The sequence below is a fragment of the Peromyscus californicus genome, unplaced genomic scaffold (assembly GCF_007827085.1).
Source record: "Peromyscus californicus insignis strain IS unplaced genomic scaffold, ASM782708v3 Scaffold_4__1_contigs__length_199733344, whole genome shotgun sequence".
In the NCBI taxonomy this organism is placed as follows: domain Eukaryota; kingdom Metazoa; phylum Chordata; class Mammalia; order Rodentia; family Cricetidae; genus Peromyscus; species Peromyscus californicus.
In genome coordinates this window covers 120,721,139-120,739,651 of record NW_026294562.1, presented here as the reverse complement: position 1 = coordinate 120,739,651, position 18,513 = coordinate 120,721,139, and the positions used below count along the sequence as shown (strand labels likewise).

At 43.7% G+C, this 18,513-nt stretch overlaps 1 protein-coding gene across 5 annotated transcripts in view; it reads left to right on the top strand.

Annotated features, from left to right (window-relative positions):
* Znf592 (zinc finger protein 592) overlaps positions 1–18,513 on the top strand; it is a 55,212-nt gene that overhangs the window by 13,054 nt on the left and 23,645 nt on the right. For 3 of the 5 annotated variants that reach the window (XM_052714227.1, XM_052714225.1, XM_052714224.1), the window contains 2 exons: positions 3,337–3,460; positions 6,063–6,153. The gene's annotated coding sequence lies outside the window, so the exon portion shown is untranslated. Of the gene's footprint in view, positions 1–3,336; positions 3,461–6,062; positions 6,154–6,182; positions 6,303–7,670; positions 7,836–18,513 lie in introns of those variants that run through there. The other 2 variants (XM_052714228.1, XM_052714229.1) reach the window with 2 other exon arrangements.

Genomic DNA, 18,513 nt, shown 5'->3' with positions numbered 1-18,513 from the left:
TAACCTTGAACATGTCGGTGGTTTCAAACAAGTTTCTGAAGCAGATGAAGTGTAAAGAGGAAGTAGGAAGTACAGACTCTCAGTGGCTGGTGGTGGTGGTGAGTAGGGGTTGTGTTCTTATGGGTCACATCTCTGACTGTTACCCAGAGAGGAGCCTGTCTGTCCTTCCTGGTCTACTGAGAGTACTTTGCTTCAGGGTGGAGCGATCCTTTATGTATGGCTCTGTAGGTAGCACCCTAAGGTGCTGCCTGAAATCCCTTTGTCCCATCACCTCATTTTCTGTCTCTGATTTTGTTTCTCAGAACAGATTATCTGACTCACAAGTGATTAAATTGACTAGAAATTATTTATTTCTGTATGGTTTCTTTTTTGTTAGGCTTATAGTCAGTTTACTGTTTTTTTTTTTAAGATAGGGTCTCTGTATTTCAGGCTACCCTCAAACTTGGAATCCCCCTGCCTCAGGCTCCTGGGTGCTGGCCAATGTGTGTGGCACGTTATGTACAGGTAGGCTTGTGTACCAGGTACCAAGCACTGGGGACATAGCAGAGAACATGATTAAAATCTCCCTTCATAGAGCTCATTACCTAGGAATTTGGGGACTTAGAGTCAATAAACAGCAAAGTACTAAATATGAGAGATGGCGAGAAGTATACAAGAAAAATAAAAGTAGGTGTGGTGGGTAGGTGACTTGGGGGACAGATTTCTTTCTTTGACACTGGATGTTGAGCCTGGGTCTCCAAAATACTAGGCAAAGTCCATATTACTGAGCTACATCTCCAGCTCTGGCTTTCTTTTATTTCTAAGATTTGTATTATTTTATGTGTAGGATATTTTGCCTGTGTATATGTTTATGCACCATATAAAGCCTGGTGCCTGCAGCGGCCGGAGAAGGGGATTGGATCTCTTGGAACTGGAGTTTACAGACAGGTGTGAGCTGCCATGTGGATGCTGGGAATTGAACTCAGGTCCTCTGGAAGAGCAGCCAGTGCTCTTATTCACTGAACCATCTCTGCAGTCCCTGGGCTTCTTATTTTAAATGGAGAAGTTGGGGCTGGTGAGATGGCTCAGTGGGTAAAGGAGCTTGCGGAGAAGCTGATGGCTTGAGTTCCATCCCACATGGTAGAGGGAGAGAGCTGACTCCTGCGAGTTCCCCTCAGAGCTCCACTTATTCTCTCTCTCTCTCTCTCTCTCTCTCTCTCTCTCTCTCTCTCTCACACACACACACACACACACACACACACACACACACGTAATAAATTTAGATGGTTGGATGGATGAGAGAAGTCAAGCCTAGAACTTAGACTGAGGCAGGAGGAATGGAGACCAGCTTGGGCTATTAAAGAAATACTGTCTCAAAGTAAAATATAAAGAACTCTCACTGATAAAAAGATCTTTGTAGAGATCTGCTGGTGAGAACTGGTTGTGCAAGTGTCTGAGGGAAGAGTGATCAGTGAGGAGAAATGCAAATGGAAACCCGTGTAGGCCAGAGTGCTTAAGGAGACAGGGAAGGTCTGAGTGCAGAGGCCCAGCAGAGCCTGACACCAGTGGGCTGAGCTGGGGTCAGGTGTTGGGGTCAGCCCTATTTCCTCCCCAGGTGTCTCCAGTGTCCATCCAGGGTGAGAATCGCTGATTCAGAGTTAAATAAGCTCTTTCTCCAGCACTGGAAGGAGACACAGTGGTTACCCCCTGTGATGGGAAGACCTTAGGGCATGGTCTAGTGACCTTGCCAGGGATGCTGGGAACCTTGCAGGTAACAAAATTTCAATTTGTATCCCTTTTCTGATCTGATTGCCTCACCTCTCTGGGCCTATTTCTTTATTTGTAGAGTGGCTTAAATTTAATGAGTTCCTGGAATCTCTTTGGCTCTGGCAGGCTTTTGTGTTTCTGATGTTGAAAAAAACCTCTAATCTAGAAAGATATTCTAGAACAATGTTTTCTAATCCTGGTCTTACAACACACTAAGGTGTGTCATAATTATGACAAGAGCTACAGTGAATGTCTCAATACTAAACTGAAGGAAAATTTGTGCCATGTCCAGTAGGATCCTGGAAGATGAGCATGCTGGGAAATGGGGAAACTGATTAGAAGCTTAGAGCTTTCAGTGCAAGGGCATCTTGGTCTTTGGAAGGAGGCAGAAGCCTGAGCACTTTGAGTACTAGTCATGGTTCACCTGCTGCTGAGTTTCTTGTGATGTGAGCGTAATGTGTTGTAAATGGTAAATTTCTTACATCAAACCCAAAGTCTGTGATTTCAGTGGCTTGGAAGAAACAATAAACTGGGTTAGTAAAGTCTGGGGTCTGTTAGCCCTCTCTACAGCCAGATTGTTTAATGGACACCCTAGACTCTCTGGTTGATAGGCCAGAGCCCCATGGCTGTAGGCACCGAGGTTATCCTGGAGTGAATAACCGGGTACGTTCAGAACTTACTCACACTGGCCGATAGGTCTCATACCTGCCCTTACCTCTTTAGCTCTCAGCCTCTGGTTTTTGTCCTCCCTTTGACGGTATAGTTTCTGTTGTTTGTTTGAGAGAGCATCTCATGGAGCCCAAGCTAGCTTTGAACTCTTGATCGTCTTGCTTCCACCCCTGGAGTGCTGGGATTCCAAGCATGGGCCGCCAGCACCTGGCCTCATTTGTTTTGAAATGTTAGGATCCAAACGTGAAAAGGAAAAAGTTCAGACAATTTAATCCCTGATCCTTTCTGCAGAATTGGGGTACCTGGTGCCCTTCACCATTTCCATTAACATATCTGTATCTCTATTTAGAATCTAAAATAAGAGCTGACCTGTCAAGATTAAGATAAAGATGAAGTCGGCCTGGGAAATGCATGATTGGAGAAAGGGCAGAAGGAACTTAATTAGAAGTTAGAGATAGCCAGGCATAGTGGCACATGCCTTTAGTCCTAGCACTTGAGAGGCAGAGGCAGGAGGATCTCTGTGAGTTTGAGGCCAGTCTGGCTATATAGTGACTTCCAGGTCAGCCAAGAAGAAAACAGAAAAAGAAATTAAAGAAATGAAACCTCTCCCCGTTTCCCGTCTAGACAGATGTGTTTTATTAAAAACAAAAGAAAAAGCCAAGAGCAACAAAACCCTTTAATAAGAAAATATACCTGTCTTGAAAAACAAACAAACAAAAAACAAAAAAAAAAAAGGAAGAGAGAAAGAAAATGTGATTAAATTTGGTAGTAATTCAAGCTCTTAGCCCTTTCGGGAGAGCTAACACGATACCCGAAAGACATACAGCTAGTTGCAGATTGTTCTTTGGTGGCAAGTAAGTTTCACACAAGCTGTCCTAATGATTATCACAACCAAGTTCTTTTCTTTTTTTTCAAAAATAGGTCTCAGTCTGGAGTATTGGCTGCTCTTCCAGAGGACCAGAGTTCAATTCCTAGCATCCACATGGCAACTTGTAACTCAGTCCCAGGGGATCCAATTTGTTCTTTTGGCTTCTAAGGACACCAGGTGCGCATATAGACATATGCAGTCTGTTGGGCGGTGGTGGCGCAGGCCTTTGCCTAGCACTTAGAGGCAGAGGCAGGAGGATCTCTGTGAGTTCAAGGCCAGCCTGGGCTACAGAGTGAGATCCAGGATAGGCACCAAAAACTACACAGAGAAAACCTGTCTCAAAAAAACAAACAAACAAAAAGGTCTCAAGGTATATGCATAGAAGAAACCATACAGACACCTTTAACATTTGAAACGTTTTCCCCCAAGACAGGGTTTCTCTGTGTGGCCCTGGCTTTCCTGGAACTTGCTTTCTAGACCAGGCTGGCCTCCAACTCCAAGATCTATGGCCTGTCTCTGCCTCCCAGTGCTAGAACTAAAGGAGTACACCACCATGTCTGGCTAACAGTCTGAACCGTAAAGAAGTTTAAGTTAGGTGCCCCACAAGCTGAACACGAAAGTATGCAAATAACTTACAAAATAAGCTTTTTGATCCTAGACAACTAAGACGGGGCAGCTCACAGAAGGTGACAGACGAAGGAGAGACAGCAAGCACCCCAACCTTCCCCTGGTGACAGCCTCAGGGAGACGTAATGCTTCCCAGCCCAGCCAGTCCGCTCTCCTTGGGGAGAGTCTGCTTGGGGCTTGGCGTGCATAGGAAGGAAAGGAGTGCTTCCTCCTGCACTGTTCTAGTTCTTCCTTTTCCTTAATTTTCTCTAGGAATGGTTTTCCTTTGGTTTAAAACGTTCAGCTCCAAGGTCTGGGGTCATCAACTTTATTGGAATAGCACTTGGGACGTGAGGGCATAGAAAAGGCAGGCTATCTAGTGAGTTTCAACATCCGTCTCCCATGTGTCACCAGGCCAATGATAGGACATTTCCCCCCAACTAAAAAAAAATTTGTTATTTTTTTTCCCTATTAAAAAGAAGTTGTCACTCGGGAGGCAGAGCCAGGCGGATCTCTGTGAGTTCGAGGCCAGCCTGGGCTACCAAGTGAGTTCCAGGAAAGGCGCAAAGCTACACAGAGAAACCCTGTCTTGAAAAAACCAAAAAAAAAAAAAAAAACCAAAAAAAAAAGCAATAAAAAGAAGTTGTTCTTTTCTTAAAGAGTTTCATTATGGTCCAGGTTGGCCTTGAACTCCTGATCCTCCTTTCTCTGCCTCAAGTGCTCAGATGACAAGTGTGCCTCATCATATATGATTATTTTCCTTTTTATTATAATTTGTTTATTTATTTATTTTTGAGACAGGTTTTCTCTGTGTGTAGCCCTGGCTGTCTTGGAACTTGCTCTGTAGACCAGACTGGTCACAGAGATCTGTCTCCTTCTGCTTCCCAAGCGCTGTCATAAAGATGTGCACCACTACCGCTATTATTTATTTAGGCTTTTACATTTTATTTTACGTGTATGAGTGTTGCCTATATGTATATGTATGCCTGCTCCCTGCAGAGGTCAGAAGAGGATGTCAGATCTGAAACTGGAGTTATAGGCAGTTGTGAGCCACCATGCTGGTGCTGGGAACCAAACCTGGGTCCTCTGGAAGAGCAGCCAGTGCTCGTAACCACTGAGCCAACTTTCTATCACCTTCCTGTTTTTAAACACAGGGTCTAGCTGGCTATGTAGCCCAGGCTGACCTTCAACTTTCCTGCCTCGGCCTTCTGAATGCTGGGATTATAGGTGTACTATCACACTCTTCTCCCATCCTGTCATTCATGAGTACTGATAGACCATTGACTAGTGTTTCAGAACACTGGCCAAATAAATCTAAATCTTGGAGTAGTGGCCAAGCATTAACAGTTTCCAAAGTACCCAAGGTAATCCCTCAGGTCCAGCTATAGTTAAAAACCACCTAAGTAAGCCAGGCGGTGGTGGTGCATGCCTTTAATCCCAGCGCTTGGGAGGCAGAGGCAGGCAGATCTCTGTGAGTTCGAGGCCAGCCTGGTCTACAGAGTGAGTTCCACGATAGCCATGATTGTTACACAGGGAAACCCAGTCTGGAAAAACCACCTAATAAAGAACAGCTCTGCCAGCTCTTCCCGTCCCTCCTTTGGCTCCCATCAGGTGTTAGTGCTTGCTCCTCAGCCCCTACTACCTGTGGTTTCCCCTGTGGTCCACTCCTGTCCTGGCGAGCTTCCTCAGCCTCCGTGGACTGCATCCTGAACACTGGCTGGGGAGCTGTGGGCAAAGCTGCCAGGCTGCTTGCTCCTGTCCGCTCTGCATGCACTTCTTCCTGTTGGTGATCTGGAAGGTGTGAGGGGAAGCCTGCCTCCACCGGGGTTGGCAGAACATCATGAATACTGCTTTCACTATGTGGTAGCTCCGTGTTACATACGGGAAACAGAAAACCAGGTGTAGGTGCTCTCTCAAGATTACATGGCTAGTGAGCTGTCAGGGGATTTTATCTAGGCAGAACCTATGCTCTGAACCACCATGCTGTGTAGAGGTGGGGGCAGGCCTGGGGCTGGAAGTTTCGCCTTTGTGGGGCTAGCTTTGAATTGAGAGGCTTTACTCAGGGGTGTACTTATACTGGGATGGTTGTTTCTAGTTTTCTTCAATTCTTTCCTTACTTTAACATTTATCTTTAAACCCATTTAAAAGCATTTTGTTTTTCTTCTTTCCATAGGTGGTGATTGGACTCTAGACCATGTGCCTAGGTAGTTTTTCTACTCCCCCAGCAGCGTTCACCACACCCTTGTTTTGAGAACCTCACTAAGGTATGATGTCTAGGTTGACCTGAGCTGGCCTTGAAGAGCTGAGTTTGGCTACAAGAGAGCTTTTATGTTTGTTGGGTTTCATTTTGGTGGTAAAATACAACAGGTCTCCTCCTTTGAAATGTGCAGCGGCGGCGGCGGCGGCGGCGGCAGTAAGTACATTTGTAGTTGTGCAGCCATCGCCCCATCCATCACCCAGTTCTGTCCATTAATACCCCGTCTGTGTCCCCACACTCCTGGCCACCTTCATTCTTCTGTCTGTCTGTGGGTTTGCCTGCTTTAGGGATGGCATGGAAATGGAACATCTGGCTTACATCACTACTGTCTTCAAGTTTTGTCCATAGTATAGTGTGTCCAGAGTTCCTTGTCTCTACCCCATTCCTTCCTTCCTTCCTTCCTTCCTTCCTTCCTTCCTTCCTTCCTTCCTTCCTTCCTTCCCTCCTTCCTTTTCTTCGGTCATATGAATAGAATGCAAGACTATCCATGCTAGGCAAGTATTCTATCACTGAGCTATATCCTTAACCTCCATCCTTTTTTAGGCTGAGTAACATACCATTTTTATATATTTTATATTTTGTTAATATGTTCATTCATTGATAAATGCTTGGGTTGTCCCACCTTTGGGTATTGTAAATGTGGCTGTTATGAATGAATATGTAGACATTTTGAGGCCTTGTAGTGTGTGTGTTGTGTATGTGTTTATTTTGAGGCAGGGTTTTGCTCTGTAGCTCAAGCCTTGAACTTGATTTTCCTGCGTCAGCCTCTTGAATACTGACATTAAAGGTCTGCATTCCCATGCTTGGCCCATACACCTAGAAATGGACTTCTGGGTCATTTAGTGTTGTTTTTAAATTTTTTTGAGGAATTTTCCATAGTGGCAATATCTATCTATCTATCTATCTATCTATCTATCTATCTATCTACCTACCTATCTACCTATCTACCTACCTACCTACCTACCTACCTACCTACCTACCTACCTATTTGGTTTTTTGAGACAGGGTTTTCTCTGTGTAGCCCTGGAACTGTAGTGTAGTGGAACTCCCTCTGTAGACCAGGCTGGCCTCGAACTCAGAGAACCTGCCTTTACCTCCCAAACGCTGGGATTAAAGATGTACGCCACCACCGCCCAGCTGTAATACTATTTTATATTCCTTCTAGCAATGCACAAGGCTTCCAGTTTCACACATTCTTACCAAGAGTTGTTATTTTCTGTTTGTTCATATTATTATTACCTATCCTGATGGGTGTAACTTACAGGCTTATCTAATTTGACCCATGGAGTCCACTGGGCAAGGGACTATTTTCCTGAAACATAAATGTTGTAGAAAATAATTTGATTAAAATCTTCACTCAGCAGTTCGCGGCCAGTTGTTTCATTTATGTGCCCTCCTGTTCTCCTTCTCCTGTTCTTGGTTATTTTGAGGCAAATCCCATGTATCATATCATTATATTTGTAAGTGTTTCACTATATGTCTTTTTTTTTTTTTTAAAGATTTATTTATTTATTTTGTATACAGCATGTATGACTACAGGTCAGAAGGGGGCACCAGATCTCATTACAGATGGTTGTGAGCCACCATGTGGTTGCTGGGAATTGAACTCAGGACCTCTGGAAGAGCAGTCAGTGCTCTTAACCTCTGAGCCATCTTTCCAGCCCTATATGTCTTTAAAAAATAAGAAAGGTAAGGGCATCTGAGTGTGGGTGGTATGCCCCTTTAAGCCTAGCAGTCAGGAGGCAGAGGCAGGTGGATCTCTGTGAGTTCAAGGCTAGCCTGGTCTTCAAAGTGAATTACAGGGCAGCTAGGGCTACACAGAGAAACTCTGTCTCGAAAAGCCAGAAAAACAAAACAAAACAAAACAAACAAAAGGAAGACAGGGGCTTTTTTTATTTTTTTTAAAGATAGGATTTCACCTATCACTATTTTACTCAGGCTAGCTTCAAACTCCTGGGCTCGAGTAATCTTCCTGCCTCAGCTTTCTGAGTAGCTGGGACCAAAGGATTCGTGCCTACACATCCACTAACAAAAGGACCCTTACTATTCCTTTTTGTCTGATGATAAAAAGGTGATGTGCCATTGGATGTATTCTCCGATATTCCCTTAGATCAGTGGTTCTCAACCTTCTTAATGTTGTGACCCTTACCCTTGAGTACAGATCCTCATGGTGTGGTGACCTCCAGTCCTAAAATTGTTTTCATTACTACTTCATAACTGTAATTTTGCTACTGTTATGGATTGTAATATAAATATCTGATATGCAGGGTATCTGATAATTGACCCCTGTGAAAGGGATCGAGACCCATAGGTTGAGAACTACTTTCTTAGATCAATAGGAACATTACAGTGGGCACACTGGTAAATACAGCTGGTTGGATGTTGTGTCTGGAGCTGTGATGGGTTGTTGGGGAGAGTCTGCCTTAGCTGGGATCACTTTCCTGCAGATTAAGGTTATAGTAGAAGCTGACTGCCCTTAGGGCTGGGCAGTTATGGTGAGAGACCACCCAGATCTCTGGAGAGAAGAAAGGTGACTGAGGGAGGGAGGGAGGGAAGAAGGAAGAAAGATATATGGTTGACTGCACATGGAGTAGGGAACAGAGGTGGATGGGAAGGGAAGAGTACATTGAGTTCCTCACTTTCTGGTTTGATTCGACAGTAGTGTGAAGTGATAGGCATTCAGGAGAGACACTTCTCACTTGGATTCTCATCGTCCTCTGGCTGTTCCTGGGCAGTGGCAGTGAAGCCACAGCTCCTGGTCAGCTAGCCATGAGATCACATGGATGAACCACCCATATGGTAGTGTACTGTGTGGCCAATATGATGCTAGTGGGTCTCTTGGTCTGTTTTCTGCTGCTGTAAGAAAAATACCATAGACTGAGTCATGTATAAACAATAGAGGCTGGGCAGTCTAAGGTCAGAAGGCCACATCTCCGGTGAGGGCCTTTGTGCTGTATAAGATGAAGTAGTGGGCATGCATGTGAGGCAGAAACACACCATTTTTACTAAGAACCGCTCCTTCCTTTATCCATTCATGAGAGCAGAATCCTTATAGCCTAGTCTCCTCTCAAGAGCCCCATTCCAGACTATGTGTATTTCCAGCCCTTAGGAGGAAGAAGCAGGAGGATCAGGAGTAAGGTCATCTTTGGCTGTATGAGACATTGTGTCACCTTCTGAACGCCAAAGGAAGAAAAATCAAGTCCTACCCCTTAATGCTGTCACTATGGTTATTAAATTTCAGTGTGAATTGTGAAGGAAACGTTCAAATCAGATAAGTAGAGTAGATATCTTAAATTTTGTTTGTTTTTGAAACAGTGTCTCATGTAGCCCAAGCTGGGCTTAAACTCCTGAGTATTTACTGCTTCTACTCCCAAATTATGGGGTTATAGACATGCACTTCCACATCAGGATTACATTTAAAAATAGAACATTTATTTAGTACTTAGTATGTGTGCACTTGTCATGGTGTGTGTGTGTGTGTGTGTGTGTGTGTGTGTGTGTGTGTGTGTGTGTGTGTGTGTGTGAGTGAAGAAGAGGACAATTTTGGGGAGTGGGTTCTTTTCACCATGTAGGTCTGGAGGATCAAACTCAGGTTGTCAGACTTGGCATTCTTCACCCATGGCATTGTCTTACCAACCCCTAGGCTTACATTTTTATTTACATTTTAATTTAAAATGAATGACTTTTCTGCAGCAAATCCATTGTAAGCTGAGGAGCCTCTGTGCGTGTGTCGGGGCGGCTGAGAGAAGTCCCTTCTTTCTCTATTACCTGCTTCTGTGGCAGCCACAGAGATCTCCAAGGCTAGCAGTATGTCCTCATGTTTCTGTAACATTTTAGCTTATGAGTCTTTTTGACTGTTGTTGGCTTTGGTAGATGAGATGAGTAAGGGGCAGCTTCAGAACCGCCAGACGGTGATGCCAGAGATGGGACCACTGGTCACTTTCTCCTCTCAGGAGTGGAGATTTGGTTTCTAGCAAGTCTGACATTATTAGACTCTTGCTTAATTTTGAGACGTCCTTACTACTAAAACACGATGCTTTTACAAGGTTCAGTGGGAGGGATTCTTTAAGATGGTGTGTGAGCAAGGATTACTGTCTCCTTTTCTCTCAAGTGTTTGTGTTGTATTCTCACAAGTAGAGTGCCCAGGTAGTGCTGAGATCTGTTTGCAAGTAAGGCAAGGTAAAATAAGTGCAGATGACAAAGTGTCAGTTTTTATCCACACCCCCAGCTCTTTGACTTTGTTGCTTAGTCCTAGTTTCTACTGCTCAGTCGGCTTTATAGTCTGTATAATTCCTACCCACTCTGCTTCTATTCTGTTTTCTTTTTAATTTTGATTATTTTTATTTTATGTGTATGGGTGTTTTTGTCTGTACATCTGTATACCATGTGTGCCTGGTGCCCTCAGAGGCCAGAAAAAAGCATTATATCTCCTGCAATTAGAATTACAAACAGGTGTTAGCCTGGGTCAAATGGGAATCAAACCTGGTTCCTCTGGAAGAGCAGCTAGTGCTCTTAACCACTGAGCCATCTCTCCATCCCCTATTCCATTTTCTTGTAACACAGCAGTTTTATTGTGGGAAAACTCACATACCATTCAGTATCTTTACAATACATAATTTAGTGGAATTTAGTGTGTTCATAAAGTTATATCCCTTTATGACTTAGGATCAACCTGTGCCTTCTTCCTGGGTCCTAGCTCCTAGATCTTAGAGCTAGCCTTTCATCTCCACTGATTTCTCACTGATCTCATGCTCAGACAGATGTCCTTATCCTGGGACCTTGGCCAACAGGTGCTTTTTCACTGATGAAATATTTAGATTTAATCAATCAGTTTCTGTAGGGATCCAGGAATCATAGACAAGGGCTACTTCAGATAGAACCTTTCCTACTCACAAGGCCTACCACCCCTTAAGGCCTTTCTTTATGAAAGTTTCAGAGGCTAGGTTGTAGGCAAGTGGTAAAGGGTATGTTCAGTATGCATGGTGACCTGGGTTTAGTCTCTAGCCTGGGATTCCAAGTCTTAGAAACTATACACATCATGTTGTTGCACATTTGCCTAATACTTGACTGGTAATAAATTTACTTGGGAGTTGGTGACTATCCTTGAATAATCTCAGCTCTGAACAAATGATCTTGGGAGATTCTAATGGTGGATCACCTTCTAGTAAACCAGTGAGACTTGTAAACAAATAAAGAAATGGACGGTAGTATATGTTTAGTGATCATAAGTGTTGTGAAAAAAAAAAAAGCAAGGCAGAATAAAGGGCTGGAGATTAGGGGTAGGGATGGTTGTGGAGAGCACCCATAAGAGTAAAGATTTGTAGGACATGAGGAGGTGAGCCCACAGGGACCTAGAACAAGAACCTTTCTTTTCATCTTGTTTCTCTGTGTAGCCCAGGCTGACCTCCAACTCAGCCTCCTAAATTATGGGATTATAGGTATTCACCAAGTGGGCAAGGACTTGTAGATCAGAGAAAGCAGGGAACGTACAGGTTCTGAGGCAGGAGCATTGCCAGAATGCTTGAGGAATGGTAAGGAGATCGATGGGTGCCATGACAGACTTGATAGGACAGAATCTTGTGGAGGAGGCATGCCAGTGAGATGCAGCAGGCTGTGCAGGCTGCAGGAGAGACTGGAGCGTGTTCAGGAGGAGACAGGATGATGTTGGAGAGGCACGAGAGGGCCATTGCCTGACTTACATTTTCAAAGCAGCATTTGGCTGTTATGTTCACCGTGTCTGTTATAGGCCGGGGCAGAATCCAGACCATAGTGGGAATCCAGGAGAGGTGATGCTGTTGCTCGTAGTGAGAAATGGCTGGATTTGGATGTATCTTAAAAGTATAGTCATGGGGCCGGGCGGTGGTGGCGCACGCCTTTAATCCCAGCACTCGGGAGGCAGAGCCAGGCGGATCTCTGTGAGTTCGAGGCCAGCCTGGGCTACCAAGTGAGTTCCAGGAAAGGCGCAAAGCTACACAGAGAAACCCTGTCTCGAAAAACCAAAAAAAAAAAAAAAAAAAAAAAAGTATAGTCATGGTATTTGCATGTGGATTAGGTGGAAGGTATGAAGGGCAGAAAAAAATTTGACCTCAGCACCTGGAATAATGGCAGTGTCATTTACTGAGGAAGGATGAGTGTAAGGAAATCAGAAGTTGCTATTAGGTCTAGTAGATGTGAGGTGTCTGTTAGACATCTAAGGAGAGTGCCAAGTCTAGAATTGCAGTTAATAATTTAGTGAGTTCTTACCAAAGGTTTGGAAAGGCAGGAAAGCAAAGATTTTATTGAAAACAACTGTAATAATGGGAGAGTAAGGAAAACCATGGAGCTAGGGTGACTTCCGTAGGGATCCTGTGCCTCAGTGTGCCTTCAGTGGCTGGTGTGAGTTCCAGAACAGGGTCTCCGTAAGCATCAGCTTTTGTAACCTGTGGATAAACTCCCTTTGCTGAACCCTAGTTTTCCATGTGTAAAATCAAGAGGTTGGAGTAGAACAATGTTCTAGAAACAACCAGGAAGCTTTGACCCAGACCTATTGAGTCAGAATTGCTGTGCCTGGAGCCTGGGCATCTGTTTTAGTCATTTGCAGATTGTTGTTACTACGACTACTACTACTACTACTACTACTACTACTACTACTACTACTACTACTACTATTGCTACTACTACTGCTACTGCTACTGTTTTACATGTATTACATTTTATTTCTTTGTGTGTGTATGTGCACACATGCCATGGTACTTGTGTGAAAGGTAGGGAACAATGTATAGGAGTTGTTTCTCACCTTCCATTATAGGTGGATTTTTCTTTGGGCCACCAGCTCACAAAAAGTGACACAGAGACTTATAACTATCAAAGCTCGGGCTATAGCTTAGGCTTGTCCCTAACTAGTTCTTATAACTTAAGTTAACCCACGTTTTTTAATCTGTATTCTTTGATGTGGCTTGGTCCCTTTGTCCCATACTCTGCCTTTACTCCTCTCTGACTCCATTCTGTCTCCACAAGTCCTGCCTAGCCTCTTCCTGCCTAGGTAATGGCCATTCAGCTCTTTATTAAATCACAGTGACACATCTTCACACGGTGTAAAGGACTGTTCCACAACATTCCACCATGTGCCTTTCGGAGCATGAACAGTTTACAGGTTTGACAGTTGGTGCCTTTACCTGCTCAGCTGTCTTGCTGGCCGTGTTTATTTTATGCTTTATAGGCAGACCACAGCAGTCTACAGTGGCACTTGGAAGTCACCAGACACTATCAGTTTGGAGGTCCTCTTCTGTTCTTACATCCTGTGTAATGCTTATGCCTGCCACAGAACAGCTGTTTCTTATCTGCTTTTCTAAGGCGGAGGCTCCTTGGGCTGTTTTTCTGTTTTTAATTGTTTGCACATCAGGTGTCTCATGGAGTGAAACATTAGCCATTCACTAGAATATGTGTGATTTTTTGGGGGGCCACTTGTCCTATAAGCAAGCCTCGATTATGTCCAGGAGAGTTGTGATGTGTATGGAAGGGTCTGTTATCCAACTTCGGAGTCCATACTTAGTAGAAATTTATTAGCTGTGCATGAATTTGCCAGCTGCCTTGTCGGTTCAAGGACTCAGAAGTCCTTAAGGCTAGTTTAATCTTTCATTTGAATCAAAGTCTGGCCACACAGTGGGGAGAAAGCCAGTCCTTAGGGCTCATGACTTCTTATTATTTTAGCTCTACCATTCCTAGTCTGGGACTTGGTTCTGGGTCCAGAAATATGCATCCCCTCCTCCTACATTTCCTTTGATCTAGTTGGTGATTTTGCTAACTTCCTTTGAATACCATCCATGGAAGCAATGTCTCAATGACCAATGTCCCTTCCAGAGTCTAGGCGGAAGCTCCTGCAGGTCTTGGGAGCAGTGGTGTGTTTTTTTTGTTTTTTTTTTTTAATTTATTTTATGTGTATTGGTGTGAAGATGTGAGATCCCAGGGAACTGGAGTTACAGACAGTTGTGAGCTGCCATATGGATGCTGGGAATTGAACCCAAGTCTTCTGGAAGAGCAGTCAATGCTAGTAACTGCTGAGCCATCTCTCCAGCTCCTTCAGTCTGCTCTCTTATGGTACCCAGGACCATCAACCCAGGGGTGACACTACCCACAGTGAGCTGTACCCTATTACATCAATCATGAGTCAAGAAAGTGAGCCACAAGCTTTTCATACACCATTCTAGTGGGGACACTTTCTCAGTTGAGGTTCCCTTCTCTGTGCTCTAGTTTGTGTCGGGTTGGCATGAAACTAGTCAACATATCAGACCTCCTTATTTATGAACAGCTTGGTTTAAACTCATTATTCTAGTGTATAATGTGAGACGCTGTTTCAAAAAACAGTAATGTTGTGGGTTTGGTTTTGTTTTTATTGTTCTCTAGGCTCATCATTTCTGAGGTGTCAGTCCATAATCGATTTGCCTTGTTACTTTGGGCCTGATTGAGGAAACTTGTGGTAGAGCAACTGTATGATCTTATGGCAGCTGTGAAACAGAGAGAGAAGGGTCTGGGCTCTCAGTGTCCCCTTCAGAGGCCAGTGAGCTGTCTGCCTTCTCCTAAGTGCCACTGCCATCTTTCCCGTGTTGCCATGGCTGCTCACCAAGCTTTCAGTGCACCGCTTTGTGGGAGAGAGCCAAGATCCAAAGTGGAACAGATAGTCTCATGAGTTGAGATCCAGCATTCTAAGGAACTTATAAAAGCATGAACCTTGAGCCTAGGACTCGTCAGCGGGTTAACACCTGTATCTATCTGTCTGTCTATCTATCTGTCTATCTATCTATCTGTCTATCTATCTATCTATCTATCTATCTATCTATCTATCTATCTATCTATCTTTGTGGTTACCTAGAAATGACAACCACGTCCACGTGCACAACTGGACATACGGTGTACAGTCACTCAAATTCTATAGTGTTCAGTTGCTTTTTTTTTTTTTTTTTTCTGAGACAGGGTTTCTCTGTGTAGCCCTGGCTGTCCTGGAGCTCACTCTGTTGACCAGGCTGGCCTTGAACTCAGAGATCCCTCTACCTTTGCCTCCTGAGTGCTAGAATTAAAGTTGTGCCCACCACTGCCCAGCTTAGTGGATTTGGTTTTTGACATGATTGTGATATTTAAATTCTTTTTTTTTTTTATGTTGTGATAGTTAATTTTTTGAAAAAGATTTATTTGCCGGGCGGTGGTGGCGCACGCCTTTAATCCCAGCACTCGGGAGGCAGAACCAGGCAGATCTCTGTGAGTTCGAGGCCAGCCTGGGCTACCAAGTGAGTTCCAGGAAAGGCGCAAAGCTACACAGAGAAACCCTGTCTCGAAAAACCAAAAAAAAAAAAAAAAAAAAGAAAAAGATTTATTTATTAATTATAAATAAATGCCTGTATGTGTTCCTGCACTCCAGAAGAGGGCACCAGATCTCATTATAGATGGTTGTGAGCCACCATGTAGTTGCTGGGAGTTGAACTCAAGACCTATCTCTGGAAGAGCAGCCAGTGCTCTTAACCTCTGAGCCATCTTTCCAGCCCTGGATTTTGATATTTAAAGTCAAGAAATTCTGCCTACTAATTTTGCCATAGGCATATAAAATTATATATTATTTTTACCCTTCACAGAATTCTAATTGGTCAGTTAGACTTCGTGAGACCCTATTCAAAATTAAGATGTTCCTTATTCCTTACTAAAGTATTTGGTAGAGTTTCCCAGACAAACTAGTAGAGCCTATAAAAACAGCGGGAGTTTATACTCACTTTTTTCTTCCATAGATCTTCCCTGAAGTGAAAACTTACCCTCACTCTGCCAGCTTTCCCGTTGTTCGCTTTTGTTATTTGAAATAGGGTCCATGGCATAGTCTGGACTGGTCTGGAGCCAGTTCTCCCTCAACCTTGCCCAGTTCCAGTTTATTTTATTCTCCCATTGTTTCTTCCTTGGGAAAAATTGGTTCTCAGTCTGGCTCACTGAAAGCCAGTGGTCCTCATCGTTCTCCATTGCCAGTGCGTCCTGAGCCGTTCAGTGAACACACTAGGTCTGGATCTGGCCTGTCCAGATACTTAGGGCAGTCCTCTGCCACAAGCTGTTCTTCCTGAGCCGGTGGCGTAGGCTGGTGTTTGTGATCTCTCCAGGCAAGGATGCTAGAGCTTCCCAGCTTAGCTTGCTTCCTTCAACACATTGCCCATACCAAGGTATGCCAAAGTCACTCATCTGTATAATACCTTTCAGTTTATGAGTTATTCCATTGTTCTTTTCTCACTAGCATTCATTGCCCTTAGACTTCTACCCTGCTATGGTGATAACATCTGTAACCACTCTTGGGAGTTAAGACGAGAATTACCATGAGTTCAAGGCCAGCCCGAACTACAGCGACCCTCTCTCAAAAATTCTGTAATAATTATCTTTGCCATTTATATCTCTTTTTCTGTAGAGATTATTGGGCTTTTCTTTCAAAAATTTTATTTAATTTTATGTGTATATGTATGTGCCTGAATGAATGTATGTACATTATGTGATTGCAGTGTACAGGAAGCCAGGAAGCATATGATTCCCTAGAAGTAGAGTTACTGATGGTTGTGGGTCACTATGTGGGTGCTAGGAACCGACCCTAAGTCATCTGCAAGAGCAGTAAGTGCTCTTAATTATTGAGCCATCTCTCCAGGCTCTATTGGCTTTACTTATGCATTGTTAAATTGCTTTAACAATTTATAATTTATCATTTATTTATTATATAAATTATTATTTATAAAATTTTTACCACAACTCTGTAACACTTGGGAGTATTACTTTTTTATTTAAAGAACAACAATTTTTTTTTTTCCCAGACAGGGTTCCTCTGAATATCCCTGGCTGTCCTGGAACTTGCTCTGTAGACCAGGCTGGCCTTGAACTTACAGAGATCTGTCTGCCTCTGTCTCTGAGTGCTGAGTTTAAAGGCATGTATGTGCCAACACCTCCCAGCTAAGAAAAAAAATTTAGGAGCTGGAGAGATGGCTCAGTGGTAAAGAGCACTGGCTGCTCTTCCAGAGGTCCTGAGTTCAATTCCCAGCAACCACATGGTGGCTTACAGCCATCTGTAATGAGATCTTGTGCCCTCTTCTGATAAATAAATCTTAAAAAAATATAAAAAGAAAGAAAGGAAAAAAAAAGAAAAAAATTTAAAGCAAGTTCTCATATAGCTTTCAGGCTGACCCCAGAAATAATTGTTGTTGGCCTTGAACTCCTGATCATCCTGCCTCTACCTCCCAGAGTGCTGGGATTGCAGGTATATGCCACCATATCTGTCTTTGTTTCATTACTTTTTTTTTTTTTTTGAGACAGGGTTTCTCTGTGTAGCTTTGCGCCTTTCCTGGATCTCGCGCTGTAGACCAGGCTGGCCTCGAACTCACAGAGATCCGCCTGCCTCTGCCTCCCAAGTGCTGGGATTAAAGGCATGCGCCACCATCGCCCGGCTTGTTTCATTACTTTTTGAGATGTAGCCCAGGCTACCCTTCTCTCAGTACTTTAACCTCAGCCTTCCCAAGAGCAGCACCACTCTGACTAGCTCTGACGTTTTAGCAGAGATATTTCCTGTCTGGCCATTCTGAGCAAACCCTGAATGTTCTGAATGGAGAACATTACACATTCTGGTCTAAGAACTCTTCATCAAGCCCCTGTCCTTTCTGGTGGAGGACACTGAGCTCCAGCACATCATTCACTATCAACCACTGCTCCCCCTTTCAGGGCCAATCTGGTCTACTTTTCTTCAGCTTTCTTCCCCTTAGGCATTGGAAGGCAAGAGGAAACAGGGAGGGAGCTTCTGGAAAAGAGCCCTGAAGGCATTTCCTCATTGTTCAGCTGCCCTGCACATCTGTTCACTTGGTATCAGGATGCTGGTGTCTGCCTGTTGTTTATGGACTCCAACACCTAGTCCATGAGACAAGTATCTGTTCTGTTTAAAACCTTAATCTCATTCCAGTGAAACAGTCTGCCGACCCGTGTTTAAATAATTGGTATTTTACCTTGTCATTATCCACCATAACTGGCTATCTTCCCAATGGGAAGAAGCATGCTTTTCTCATTTCTAGGAGAACTCCTAGGCAGGGAGCTATGCTTTGTTGAGGGTTTGGGGGGTTGGTGGTTGTGCTGTGAGAAACCAAACTTGCCAGCCTGTTGATATCAAGGAGTGGTAAGAGAAACACTTTCATCCTGCATCTGCATAACTTGCTAGTAATCTCATCACCCTAAACCGTTTTCTTTTTCTTTTCAATCATAGCTCCAATATAAATTGTTATATTGTATATTGTTATCATAATGTGATAATACTTTGGTATTAGTCTTTTTTAAGCTAACAAGTAATTTTCTTTGTTGTTGTGTAGATTATTGATCATGTTTTTGTTGACTATATAAT